This window comes from Balaenoptera musculus, chromosome 12 (genome assembly GCF_009873245.2).
Source record: "Balaenoptera musculus isolate JJ_BM4_2016_0621 chromosome 12, mBalMus1.pri.v3, whole genome shotgun sequence".
Classification (NCBI taxonomy): Eukaryota; Metazoa; Chordata; class Mammalia; order Artiodactyla; family Balaenopteridae; genus Balaenoptera; species Balaenoptera musculus.
This window is the reverse complement of record NC_045796.1, coordinates 39,829,875-39,843,058: the sequence shown is the minus strand read 5'-3', so window position 1 is coordinate 39,843,058 and position 13,184 is coordinate 39,829,875. Positions and strand designations below refer to the sequence as shown.

The window sequence follows — 13,184 nt, the reverse complement described above, 5'->3', positions numbered from 1 at the left end:
TATCAAAAATCTTCAATCTACTATAAATAGACAAAAGCATACTAAAAGTAGTGTTTTCTTAAGTCATTATTTTGTCTTAACTGAAGAAAATGAGGTTCTATTTATTCATTTAAAAACTGCTTATTAAGCAGCTATTTTGTACAGGTGCTACTCTAGCTACCGAAGATACAGCTTTCATGGAGCGTACATTCAAGTGGCTCTGATGATTTCAAACACGGAACTTTAAAGTGCATCAGCGAGGGCTAACAGTTTTACCAAACCTGCCCCAAAATACAGGGTTTACAAGACAAATTTTGTGAGTATAAGGAGTACAGTTTCAGAATTATAAAAATCCAATCACTGCACTGTAACTCATAAATCCAAACATTTTAGCATCTCTATCACAGGCTCTCTAAAATAAATAGGCCTTAGAATAATTTGCCTTAAATAATAATAATATATTTTACTATACACTTGAAATTACGCTAAAGATATAAATAACTCTCAATCTCTTTAATTACTATTTGTATGACCATACAAATAACCATGTTTTTATAAAACAAAGTGTACCAGTGCTGGCATTTAGAAAAATCATAAGTTTTACTAACAAGTTATAATTTAAAGAATGTCAACCTTAAAGGCAGGAAGACTTGAGCTCAGAAACTGACTTGAAGTCTTCCTAGTGATTTCACTTTATTCAAATTATTTAACCTTGCTGAGCCTCACTTTATTTATCTGAAAACAGACGTGTTATTACCACATTGTAGGGGTAGGAATATTAAATAATTTAAAGAGCGTAAGGGTAGCACCACTGGCAGATACATTAAATAAAACATTTTTCAATATCACATAGCCTATGAAAATACTGGAAGTAGTCAGTAGGGAAGTGGCAGGTGTCATAGGCTTGGGTAGGAAGCCAGAGCACAGTATCTGTGAACATATTGGTGTTAAGAAGATTTTGGACACTAATAATGTCTTTCAGGAAACCAGAGGGGATCTCAGGACTTCAGTGAGGAGAAACCACCTTCTCAGGAAGCAGAGGAGAGCACCTTAATTTTAAGAGCAGTATCATCATATTTCTATTACGCTTTCTAAAAGACACAACGAGACCTTAATAGTAAGGACTTCATTTTTCTTAGTGAGAACCTTGAAGTGAAACTCGATAGACGTTGATTTCTGCTTTTCTTTGTCCAAAAGTTGTCTACATTGCACATGGCTTCTCAATCTGTTAAAATGATGCGTTAAAAAACACAAATAGAAAATATTTGCAAATGAAGCAACTGACAAAGGATTAATCTCCAAAATTTACAAGCAGCTCATGCAGCTCAATAACAAAAAAACAAACAACCCAATCCAAAAATGGGCAGAAGACCTAAATAGACATTTCTCCAAAGAAGATATACAGATTGCCAACAAACACATGAAAGAATGCTCAACATCATTAATCATTTCAGAAATGCAAATCAAAACTACAATGAGATATCATCTCACACCGGTCAGAATGGCCATCATCAAAAACTCTAGAAACAATAAATGCTGGAGAGGGTGTGGAGAAAAGGGAACCCTCTTGCACTGTTGGTGGGAATGTAAATTGATACAGCCACTATGGAGAACAGTATGGAGGTTCCTTAAAAAACTACAAATAGAACTACCATATGACCCAGCAATCCCACTACTGGGCATATACCCTGAGAAAACCATAATTCAAAAAGAGTCACGTACCAAAATGTTCATTGCAGCTTTATTTACAATAGCCAGGACATGGAAGCAACCTAAGTGTCCATGATCGGATGAATGGATAAAGAAGATGTGGCACATATATACAGTGGAATATTACTCTGCCATAAAAAGAAACGAAATTGAGTTATTTGTAGTGAGGTGGATGGACCTAGAGTCTGTCATACAGAGTGAAGTAAATCAGAAAGGTAAAAACAAATACAGTATGCTAACACGTATATACAGAATCTCAGGAAAAAAAAAAAAAAGGTCATGAAGAACCTAATGGTAAGATAAGAATAAAGACACAGACCTACTAGAGAATGGACTTGAGGATATGGGGAGGGGGAAGGGTAAGCTGGGACAAAGTGAGAGAGTGGAATGGACATATATACACTACCAAACGTAAAATAGATAGCTAGTGGGAAGCAACCCGCATAGCACAGGGAGATCAGCTCCGTGGTTTATGACCACCTAGAGGGGTGGGAGAGGGAGGGTGGGAGGGAGGGAGATGCAAGAGGGAAGAGATATGGGAACATATGTTTATGTATAACTGATTCACTTTGTTATAAAGCAGAAACTAACACACCATTGTAAAGCAATTATACTCCAATAAAGATGTTAAAAAAAACACAAAAAACAAAAAACACGAATACCCACATTCCGGGTGCAGATAGGAAAACCATGCACATTCCTACCTTCTCCAAGGAGCCACGAGTAAAGTGCAACCTGAGGACACTTGGAGCACAAACGCTCGGGGTCGCGCACAAATTGGTCAGAGGGTCTACAGAGGAAGCCTCCGGGAGCAGGGAGGGACGCGAAATTCCCTCAGTCACATCAAGTAAATTCTTAGTAGAACCTTAACCCTGCCCCAGGGGAACTGAGAGTGGTAGGCGAGGAGGGCACGGGTTCTGTGATGATCACTGATGATTGTTAACGCGCACGCAGGAAAAAGAACGCTGCCCAGGGAGCCAAAAGACAAGAACCACCGTCGCGCCGGCCCCGAGAGCCCCTTGGCGGCAGTGGCTGCACACAGAGCGAGACCCGGGGTGGGGGGTTGCGGGGTGGGGGGATGGGGGAGGGGCACTCCACGCTCGGGGGCGGGTCCCGGCAGCCGCTCTCTCCGCCCCCGGAGTCGCTGCCACTTCCTGGCTGCGCCCCAGCCCAGCAGCTCAGACGCGGTCGCACCCTCGTGGACGATAGAGGCGGCAGCGACCTAGAGCCCGCGTCGCAGTTCGCGGCCACGTAGAGGCCGGGCGAGCCCGGGCACCGGGACCCGGCCCAGGCTCGGCGAGCAGCTCTGCGCGCGGCTGGTATGTACTTGGTGAAAGGGAGTCGGGAGTGTGTGTGTGAGGAGGGGTGTCTCTGGAGCGAAGATGGAGGGAAAGGACTTGGGCAGTCAGGGGAGACTGAGAGAGCGAAGATGTGGTTATAGCAACTTTCCTATTTTCTGGCCAGTCCGCACGAGCATGGGGGAAATTCAAAGTGGACGCCTCTTTGGCCAGAGCGACCACATCATTTAACACGCAGAGGTACTTGCAGAGTGGAAGGGGACGCTCAGGCCAACATGCGTAACCAGGGAGGTCTGGTCACCTCTTTTTGCCCACTCTGCCCTGAAGCTGGACATTGGTGATCTCCTCTCATAAGTTGCTGAGCCTTCGCCTCTAGCACGGGCAATGCCACGTCGTTTCCCATGGGCTGCGCGTTCCCAGCCCCAGGCAGCCGCTCGCGGCCGCCGGGTCAGCAGAGACCAGTGTTCTCGCCGGCTGTGCCCGCGTCGAGCTGTGTGGCTTTAGCCCAGTCACCTCATCTCACCAGTCTCCATCCATTATTTGATAAAACATGGGAATGGTGAGATCGGGTCAAATGAAGAGTTCTCTTCAACTACTGGGTTTTCACTGAGCCTAGGACACCGGCCGGCAGCCAGGGAGGGACGGGAGCGCAGTGTGGTCGCAGGGGCTCAGGAGATGGAGGGCGTGGGTCCTGACTGCTGATGCTGTAGCAGCTCGTTGGGGAAGCGCCTGATAGTGCCTTCAGGGGGAGATGACCCCGATTTACCAGCTGTCCTGACTGGCAACCCCTGACGAGTGAGGCTGAGATGAACGGACCAGTTTCATCTTCGTAGAGCTCATCCCAGGGAACACATCCGAACACGGTTCCTTTGGAAGAGCGCTTGGTACAAGTGGGGCACACAGGAAACACTAAGAAAACAAAAACCAAAAAAAAAACGACAGGTGAAATTATTAGAGTCTGTGCAGGACTGTAAAATGGAGATTCGATGCCGATGACCACTTAAACATTCAACTAGAAAAACTAAATACTAAAACACTCATATTAATAGTTTGGATACTGAAAAAGTATGGATTAAGAACTACTGTGAGTATTGCATTTCTCTTGGTGTACATGTAGATTCAAAATCCATCTGTCCACTTTACCTCTTCACAAGATGCCTTTCTTCTTATTGACATTGCTACACATAAAAAAATTCCTTCTGGGATTTAATATTCAGAAAGCTCAGAATTTGGATTGTTAAAATGAGATCTGATGGCCATTAAGCTCACAGGAAGTGCTGTAATGGCGTAGGTTCTGGATCAAGGTTAGTTAGACCAGCAATTTGAAAACCTTGTTTTCCTGTTAGTATGTCAGGTGCTGGTCAGTAACCCTCTGCTGACACTATGTTAAGGGAGTTCATTTTCTAAAACAGTGTTTTGGAAGATCAAATGATTTAATTTTGAAGCAAAGTATATATTGGAAAAAAGTTTTCAAAAAGTTTTTAGTAATTGACTTTTTTTTTTTTTTTTTCTTTGGGTTTATTTATTTTATTTATTTATTTATTTATGGCTGTGTTGGGTCTTCGTTTCTGTGCGAGGGCTTTCTCTAGCTGTGGCAAGTGGGGGCCGCTCTTCATCGCGGTGCGCGGGCCTCTCACCATCGCGGCCTCTCTTGTTGCGGAGCACAGGCTCCAGACGCGCAGGCTCAGTAATTGTGGCTCACGGGCCTAGTCGCTCGCGGCACGTGGGATCTTCCCAGACCAGGGCTCGAACCCGTGTCCCCTGCATTGGCAGGCAGACTCTCAACCACTGCGCCACTAGGGAAGCCCAGTAATTGACTTTTTAGTTTTATCTTTACCACAACTTTCTTCAACAAAATATCAAAGACTAATGGAATACCTTATGCAGGATATTTAAAATTGTGTCAAATTTCATTCTTTGTTAAAGAATTTTCTCTCCTCTTGAGTCAATTTTAAACTAGAAGTTTAAATTTTTAGAAATTTACCCCTTTCAATGATTTTTAAAGACATTTTGCCAAGTTGTAAAACCATCACCATAATTCAGTTTTAGAACATTTTCATCACCCCAATAAGATCCCTCATGCCCATTTATAATTAATCTCTGCTCAGCTTCAGGCAACCACTAATTTTTCAGTATCTATAGATTTGCCTTCTCTGGACATTTTATATAAATGGAATCATAAAATATGCGATCTTTTGTTTATGACTTTTTTCACTTACTGTTTTTGAGATTCATCTATACTGTAGCGTGTATCAGTATTTCATTCCTCTTTATTGTTGAAGTTTTCCATTGTATGGATATACCACATTTTGTCTATCCATTCGCCAGTGGATGGACATTTGGGTTTTCAGCTTGAGGCTATTGTGAATCATGATGCTAAGAACATTCACATGCAAGTCTTTGTGAGTACATGTTTTCGTTTCTCTTGGATAGATATTTAGCAGTGTAATTGCTGGGTTGTATGATAAACGTATGTCTAACTTTTTAAGAGCATTATAGAGTGAATTTTATGTAGAAGTTATGTATTCACAAAATGTAGAAAATTCTGGAGAAATAAATGTTTCTTACTAGATCATATATGATTTTATATATACATAGAGAGAAGGTTGGACAGGAAACACTTTGCTTCCTTACAAATTTAGAGCTCAGATATAGCAAACAAATTTGCAAAAAAGTGTAACATTTCTCAGAAATAAAATATTTCTAAAGACAGTTTTTTTTGGAGCAGTTTTAGATTCACAGCAAAATTGAAAGGAAGGTGCAGATTTCCCAAATACCCCCTACCCCTACACACGCATAGCCTCCCTCACTCACCAGACTGGTATGTTTGCTACAATAGATGAACCTACATTGACAAATCATAATCACCCAAAGTCCGTAGTTTATCTTAGGGTTCACTCTTGTTGTTGTACATTATATGGCTTTGGACAAACACATAATGACATGTATTCATCTATCATAGGGAGTATTTTCACTGCCCTAAAAATCCTCTGTTCTCTGCCTATTCATCCCTTCCCCCAGTATCTTTTTTTTTTTTTTAATGCTAAATGAGAGTAAATCAGGCTTAATTAAGACTAAATTTCCTGCAGTCTCCTTTGAGAATGGGAAATAAAGCAATTTGAAAATTGTATTTTAGGATGTTGATGAGACTCAGACCTGAATGGCTTGATAGTAAATTCAGTGGTTTTCCATTCCTTCAACACAAGATTTCAATTGAGTTAGAAAAAAAAATTCCTTTCTGAATATCAGAAAAACCCTATAAATCCTATGATAAAATAAGCATCCGTAATTATGATGCCACATAATTCTTCTAAGTACTAATTAAACATATTTTATTAGATATAGAGATCTAAGGCCCAAGTTTAAGTGATTGACATGTGCAAAAATCATGTATTAGGGATAAATCCAGGGCTCCTATCTTACTGTTTTAAAACTTCTGTGGTTAGTACATGCTCTCTGAATCCTGTTGGTCTCAGTAATTTTTATATTAATAGGCTCAATGTACTTTTTATAAGTCATTATCAGGTAGTGACATTACATAAAGAGAATACTTGAACATACCCAGAAAACCAAAGTGGTTATTATTATTTTTCTTTTGATTGGAAGTACAGTTGACTTTGAGAAATCAAATAAGTAGTCTACTCTATTTTTATTTTTATTTATTTTTCATTCATGCTCTCAAAGGCAAATAGCAGTTTTAAGCACCTGTCCAGGTATAAAGCATGCTATGGACTTTATAAATCAGAGTAGATTTGTGTTCTCCAATAACTCCTATTCTTAAAAAGTGATGGTGTCCAAGAGTTGGGTGCTTGGTTGGAAAAGAAGTTCAGAGCTGTCTATATAAGAATAAAACAATTCACAGTTGTACATGTTCCTGAATAGGAGGAAGTAATCTCACCTAGGATCCTGGATCAGTTAGAACAGGATTTCTCAGACTGGAAAGTGGGCCAAGGGAATGGAAATACTTTAAGACTGTGTAGTCTGGAGCCAACACAGCCTGAACACTTGTTTGGGGAAGCAACAGCAGAAGCGTTTATAGACAATATAAATGGAGCTAAATGCCTTCCTCTGTCTCTTGGATTCTGCCTCCTCATAGTCCCTATTTCCTGCTAAGCCCTAAAATCCACTGTGCTGATGAAAAAGAATCCCCTTTGGGAGTATGCAAATTAGCATGGTTAACTGTAAGTTTTCACTTTTTGGGTGAAGGAAAGGAGGAAACTGAGGTTCAGTGTGATAGTTTCAGGAATAATTTCGTGGAAGACAGGAAAGAGTTAAGCTGTCTTCCCAAACATGCTTATATCAAAGGACTATGAAGTGATTTATTTCTACACTAATTTTTATGGGCTGGGTTAATATGTCTCAGAAGAAAACACTGTTCTTAAAATCAGTGTGTACGTTTGTGTAAACAAGGATGGCTTATAACTCATGCAATTACCTTTGTTTATTATTTTTGTTTATCTAAAAAATGAGAATAAGTACTTCTATCATGGGGTTTCTGGAGCCAGGTATAATATTAAATCTCAAAACACTGAAATAAGCCCCTCTTGCCTGTCTTTCCCAAATCTAATAAAATCTATAAAAAGCTAGATTATAGATATAATGGATTTTGTTGCATTCTGAAGGTTTGTAAAGAATCTATCAAGTCAGGAGAAGATGTTACAAAGGCCAGGGCTTGCACACAAACCACTCTGCCTCTCAGTTTCTGTATCCCTGAAGAAGGATGTCTATCATAATTACGCTCATTGCAGTAAAGAAGCAGAACTTTTCACGGTAGTGAAAAATAGGAAAAACAAACAAACAAAAGCAACTGTACATCTTTCTAACATGCCATGATGCTGTATGTATATATCTATATATACTCTTGTAGCTTGGAGAAGATTGGATTTGAGGAGTATTGGACAGACTGTTGTAGCCCAAGCAAGAGGTGCTAGAGAGTGATTCAGGGATCAGGGATAAAGAATTTAGGGATGAACAGGAGTATCAGAGTCTAGAAATATTAGGAGTGGGAAATGATCAGGCTTGATGATAACTGGGATATGAATTTAAAGGGAGGTGGGAATGAAGGGTGGTTCTCAGCTTCTTGGCTTGAGGTTGAGGACTAGCACTATATACAAAGATGGCAATAGAAGAATGAAGGCAGATTTGGTGGGTTTACTGGGTCGGATAATGTCTCCCTAAAATCCATGTACTTCCTGGAACCTCAGAATGAGACCTTATTTAGAAATAGGGTCATTGCAGTTGTAATTGTTTAATATGAGGTCATACTGGAGTAGGGTGGGCCCTTAACCCAGTATGACTGGTGCCCTTATAAGAAGAAGAGAAGAGACACAGAGACAGAGACTCATAGAGGGAAGGCAAGCCTGTGACAGTGGAAGTAGAGATTGGAGTTATGCAGATGTAAGGGATTCCAAGACTTGCCAGCCACCGCCAGAAGCTAGGAGAGAGGCATGGAACAGATTCTCCTGAGCTCCCAAGAAGAAACCAACCTTGCTGATAACCTGGATTTTGGATTGCTAGCCACTTGAAATGTGCCCATCTTCAGTATCAGTTGTAAAGATGGTTACAAAATAAGCAGTGTGATAACTTGGGCAGTGCATCCATGGTCCCTCTGCCACCAACCCAGCTATAGATATAAATGAGGTCATTTCAGGTTTTCCATTCATTTTGCACCATATGGGTTTGACAGTATGGGTATGGGACCAGTCTGCAACATGGGGGGCATAGTTTTTATTTGTTTGCCTCAGGGAGGAGTGGGAGAACGTTTTCAGGGGAAGTGGGGAATACTTTCTTCACAGGGTAGATCTGGGTCAGCTCCCTGAGATGTTTGTGGATTTTTGCCAAAGGATATTAAGCTTCAAGTAAAACCCGGCATAGGTTGTTCCAACTCTGAGAAGTCCATGTTTGGGTTCTAGGTTTGAATGCTTTGAAAGGAAATATAAACTTTTCGGGTGTAACTGCAAAATGGGAGGAAACAAAGCACTTTTTTTTTACTCATAGATGCTTATTTTTACCAACTCTTTTAAAAAGTATCTTAATTTACCTAATTTGTTGAAAACTTTTCATATTACCTGTCAATAATTATTATTGGTCCTAATAGCGAATTGGTTCAGTTCTTCACTTTGTGGGTTTTGTCTCAATGTAATCCACTTAAAATATGGATTAATGAAATATGATTCTGACTAAGGACAGCAGTTTCGTTTATATCTAAGGACATCTCAAATTATCTTATAAAAGGATTGGTAAAAGTTTATTAGTTAGCTTCTTTCTTTCAGATTTTTTTTTATCATAAAACCATCACACTATTAAGAACACTGAAAGATTTTAAAATTCTAATATTCAAACATAATCGCTTCAATATTGAGTATCTTCCAGTCTTTGTCCGTTTGTAAGAATGTTTTTATATTAATGTAATAATGGTATACAGTTTGTAAATTATTTTTTTCTTCTTAAAATTATTATTACCAGAATACAAATGAATAGGAAGAGCAAATTTTAAAAAGTAACATTCTTCTTATTATTCAAAGTGACCCATGAAATAGTTTTTGGCTAGATAAAATTTCAGCTCTTAAGGGTATGAAACAGAATTTTCCAGTTAGGCCACATTTTAATTTTGCTGCACCCTGTGGTAATCATCAGTTTAACACAGAAATAAGAAAAGAAAAACATAAATCATTAAAATGCATTGCTTTAAATATTGGCAATGTTCAAATGTAGAATTCCAATGTAGTTTTTCCAAGGACAATATATGCTTGCTATTATAAATTATTCACCAAGAATCACAGATGTGAAAATATAATCAGGTGATTTTTTTCTTTCAGTCTCATCCTTTTGTCAACTCCCTATTATTACATTATAATGGGTTATTCCACATGTAATTTTCTGGGCAGGTAATGTTTGCCACTTAAAATACCACTAAGTTTTAAACTTTAAAATTTTGAGATAGTGTTTCTGAGACCATACACATTGCAGTGAAAATCAGAAATATTCAGAATTGTATTAAGAGGAAAATAATGTCCACCTAAATTCCACCATTAGTTATAAAATTCTTTGCATATATGTAGATTTTAAAAAGAAAAGTGATATATCATATTCCCTTAATATTTCATCTTACTATATCTTGTCAGGTGCTAAATCATATTTTTAATGGCTACATAGTGTTCTATTAAAATTTTAACTAACCCCTATTGGTAAATATGCAGAATGTTCCCAAATTTGGTTTTATAAACAATACCATAGTAGATAACTCTGTTTGTGATCTTCATACACTGTACATGGCTGTTTTATTAATCTCTTTGAATAAACTTCTAGACATGGACTTGCTAGGTCAGTGGATATTCACTTGTTAACCATTTTTGACACATTTTGCAAAATTTCTTTCCAGGAAGCCTGCAGCAATTTATACTCAAAATTTTTACCAACATACTAATACTGTTTAAAAATTTTAAATTTAGAAATCAGTAGGAAAAGATAACCTCATATTTGTATTTCTTTGATTGCTAATGAGGCCGAATATTTTTAGTTAGTCAGTATGTTTATTGGATATTTTGGATTTATTTTTACGAATTGCTTTTTAGTATTCTTTGCCTGTTTTTAATCCTTTTTTGTTTGTTTCAAGAGCTTTTTATTCATTAGGATATTAACTCTTTGTATGTCTGTTATGTTGCAATTTTTTAATCAGTTTCATTTGTTTGCCATTAACTATTTTAGGGAGCATTGCTTTGTAAAATCCTTAAATTTTGTGGATGTGAAAGCTGTCAATTTCTTCTCACATAGTTTCTGAGAAGGACTTTCCCCTTTAAACATATTCATCTACGTTTTTAATAGTACTGTTGATGTTTTTTTTAATTTAAAGTTTTAATCCTTTAGAAGTTATTTTAGTAGGGGATGAAGTAGGTAATCTAATTTTATTATTAACATTTTTTAATCACTAGTCTTGTCTCAAATTCGTTTCTTCTGTCATTGATTCCTTCCCCACTGATTTGAAATAGCATCCCATGCCCCTGCACCTCCTTGGAGCCCCCCTCGGTATAACTGGCCATATCATCCTGAAGTCCCACAGAATTCCCTCTCACATGCCTTGCTGGCCACCATTCCTACACATGACTGCAGGCTCTTCGATTGCCTCCCTAAACTGCCTTGATCCACGTTTGTCACTCACCACCTCATCCCAGGAGGAAAAGGAATTCCACATCCCACATCATAGCTGCTAGCTCTTCCTAAATTCCCACGTTACCAGTTTTGGGACATGTAATTGTGTTAACCTTGCAAAACAGTTAATTTTCTAATGCTTCAAATCTCTGTTTTTATCGTTTGTCTGCTCATTTCTCCTCTCTGCCTTGAAACTTTATTATGCTTTGTGCTGCCTCTCCCTGACCTAATCTCTGCTTTTTATTCTTCCTTCAAAACCATTCTGTTATGCCCTCTGGAACACCTGTTCAGTCCCAGTAAACTCCTCTTAACCTCCACTTTTTTCTCTAGCCCTGAATCTTGACTCTCCCAGGGGTATTCCACTTCCCCGTGAGCCCTTCCTGTTGGAGACGGCTGATTACTCCGTAGTTCATGAATCTCAGGGTAGGGAGGTGGGTCACATGCCCTCCATACACCCTCCCACCTGTAGACCATTGTTTCTCTACACTCTTATACTCATTCCTGTTCCTTTGAGCCATCTGGCTATGCTATCAACTACCATTGCTTATTTCTGTGATCTACTCACCACCTGAACAAACCCCTCCTTCACTGAACACTCCAGCAACTGGTGTACAGTCATCTTCTCCCACCTGTCTCCTGTCCTCAATCTGGGTGACTTCATGTCTACACCCAACACCACAGCCTCTCAGTTTGTGACCTCTGCAATTTCAAGCAGTAGTCTTCTCTTTTACTTCTTTTCACCCAGCCCCTTCTGTAGTCACAACCTGGACTTATCATATGAAATTGTTCCTTCCTAAAATCTCAAATTCAGAAAGTCTCTGGGCATAGCATCCTATATTCTTTTTTTTTTTTACACCAATCCAAAGATTCACACCTACACTTGTACTTTGGCTTCATTGGGATGGCCAATTCTTTGATCCATCTATTTTTTACTCTCCATGCTCTGATTGCTTGGAGTAAGATGTTTCTCAGTGGATTGCACATTTCCAATTAGTACAAGTCAATGGAGAACCTAAGAATTCTGTGTGCTTACCACACTCTCTCCTACAAGTACAGAAACCTCAGAGCCTCACCACCACCTGCCTTGAGTCCTCTGTGACCTAATGACCCCTTATCTTCTTGTTTATGCAGATCACTGCAAGAATCTCTGTACTCCCAAATAGCATGGCAACTATCCTGTTTTTTCTGGGACTGAGAGGTTTCCCAGGATGCTATGTGGAGTAAGTCCTTGACTAAAAGACTCCACATTTTTGAAATTCCTTATTTTCTTTTTTTACATATTACCTGTCTTCATCATCACTTTCAAACCGTAAGCTGCTACTTCATCTGATGTATGTAATAGCTCTTACTGTTCACTCTCTATATGACCTTTTGAATCTGTTGTGGGTTGAGAAAGTCAGATACCTGAGTGCATTAGTTAGGAATGTCACAGTTGCTCACGATAGCAAATCCACTTCAAATTGGCTTAAGGAGAATGGGAGAATTTATCAGATTTATGTAACCCAGCTTTCAGTCACAGCTTGATCTAGAGCTCACATTATTTTGTAAGGACCCTATTCCCTTCTACTTCTTGGCTCTACTGTCTTTCAACTTGGCTTCATTCTCAGGCTCTGCTTGGTGACAAAATTGCTATCAACAGCTCCAGGCCTAACTCCTCAAGTTTAAATTCAAAGAGAAAAAAGTGTCTTCACTTAGTAGCTTTGGCACCAGTCCTAAGGTGGACTAATTTGCATCATGAACCCAGTCTTTAAGCATTTGCTGGGTTGGAAAAACGTAATAATAAGCCTGTTGAGGCAGGTTTGTGTCACATATCACTTCTGAGCCAGTCACTGTGGCTCAGGGCACTTGGAACTTGGATATGTCAGGTCTGAGTCTCAACTTCATTCTCGGAAACAACGAATCTTATGCAGTGACTATAGGAGGAAAGGCTCCTCAAGGGGAAATGGATGTTGGGCAGGCAAAATTTTTACTATGCTCTAAATTGGTGACAAGAGGTTAAAAACAAACCAGAGGCATAAACAGGCTCTGATTAAATCTGTAGGACTGGCT

The 13,184-nt window shown here is 39.3% G+C and overlaps 1 protein-coding gene across 3 annotated transcripts in view; it reads left to right on the top strand.

The window, feature by feature from the left end:
• The first annotated feature begins 2,865 nt into the window (after positions 1-2,865).
• Positions 2,866-13,184, top strand: part of PKIB (cAMP-dependent protein kinase inhibitor beta) — a 112,697-nt gene continuing 102,378 nt past the window's right edge. For all 3 annotated transcript variants that reach the window (XM_036871695.1, XM_036871694.1, XM_036871693.1), the window contains exon 1: positions 2,866-3,008. The gene's annotated coding sequence lies outside the window, so the exon portion shown is untranslated. The remainder of the gene's footprint in view (positions 3,009-13,184) is intronic.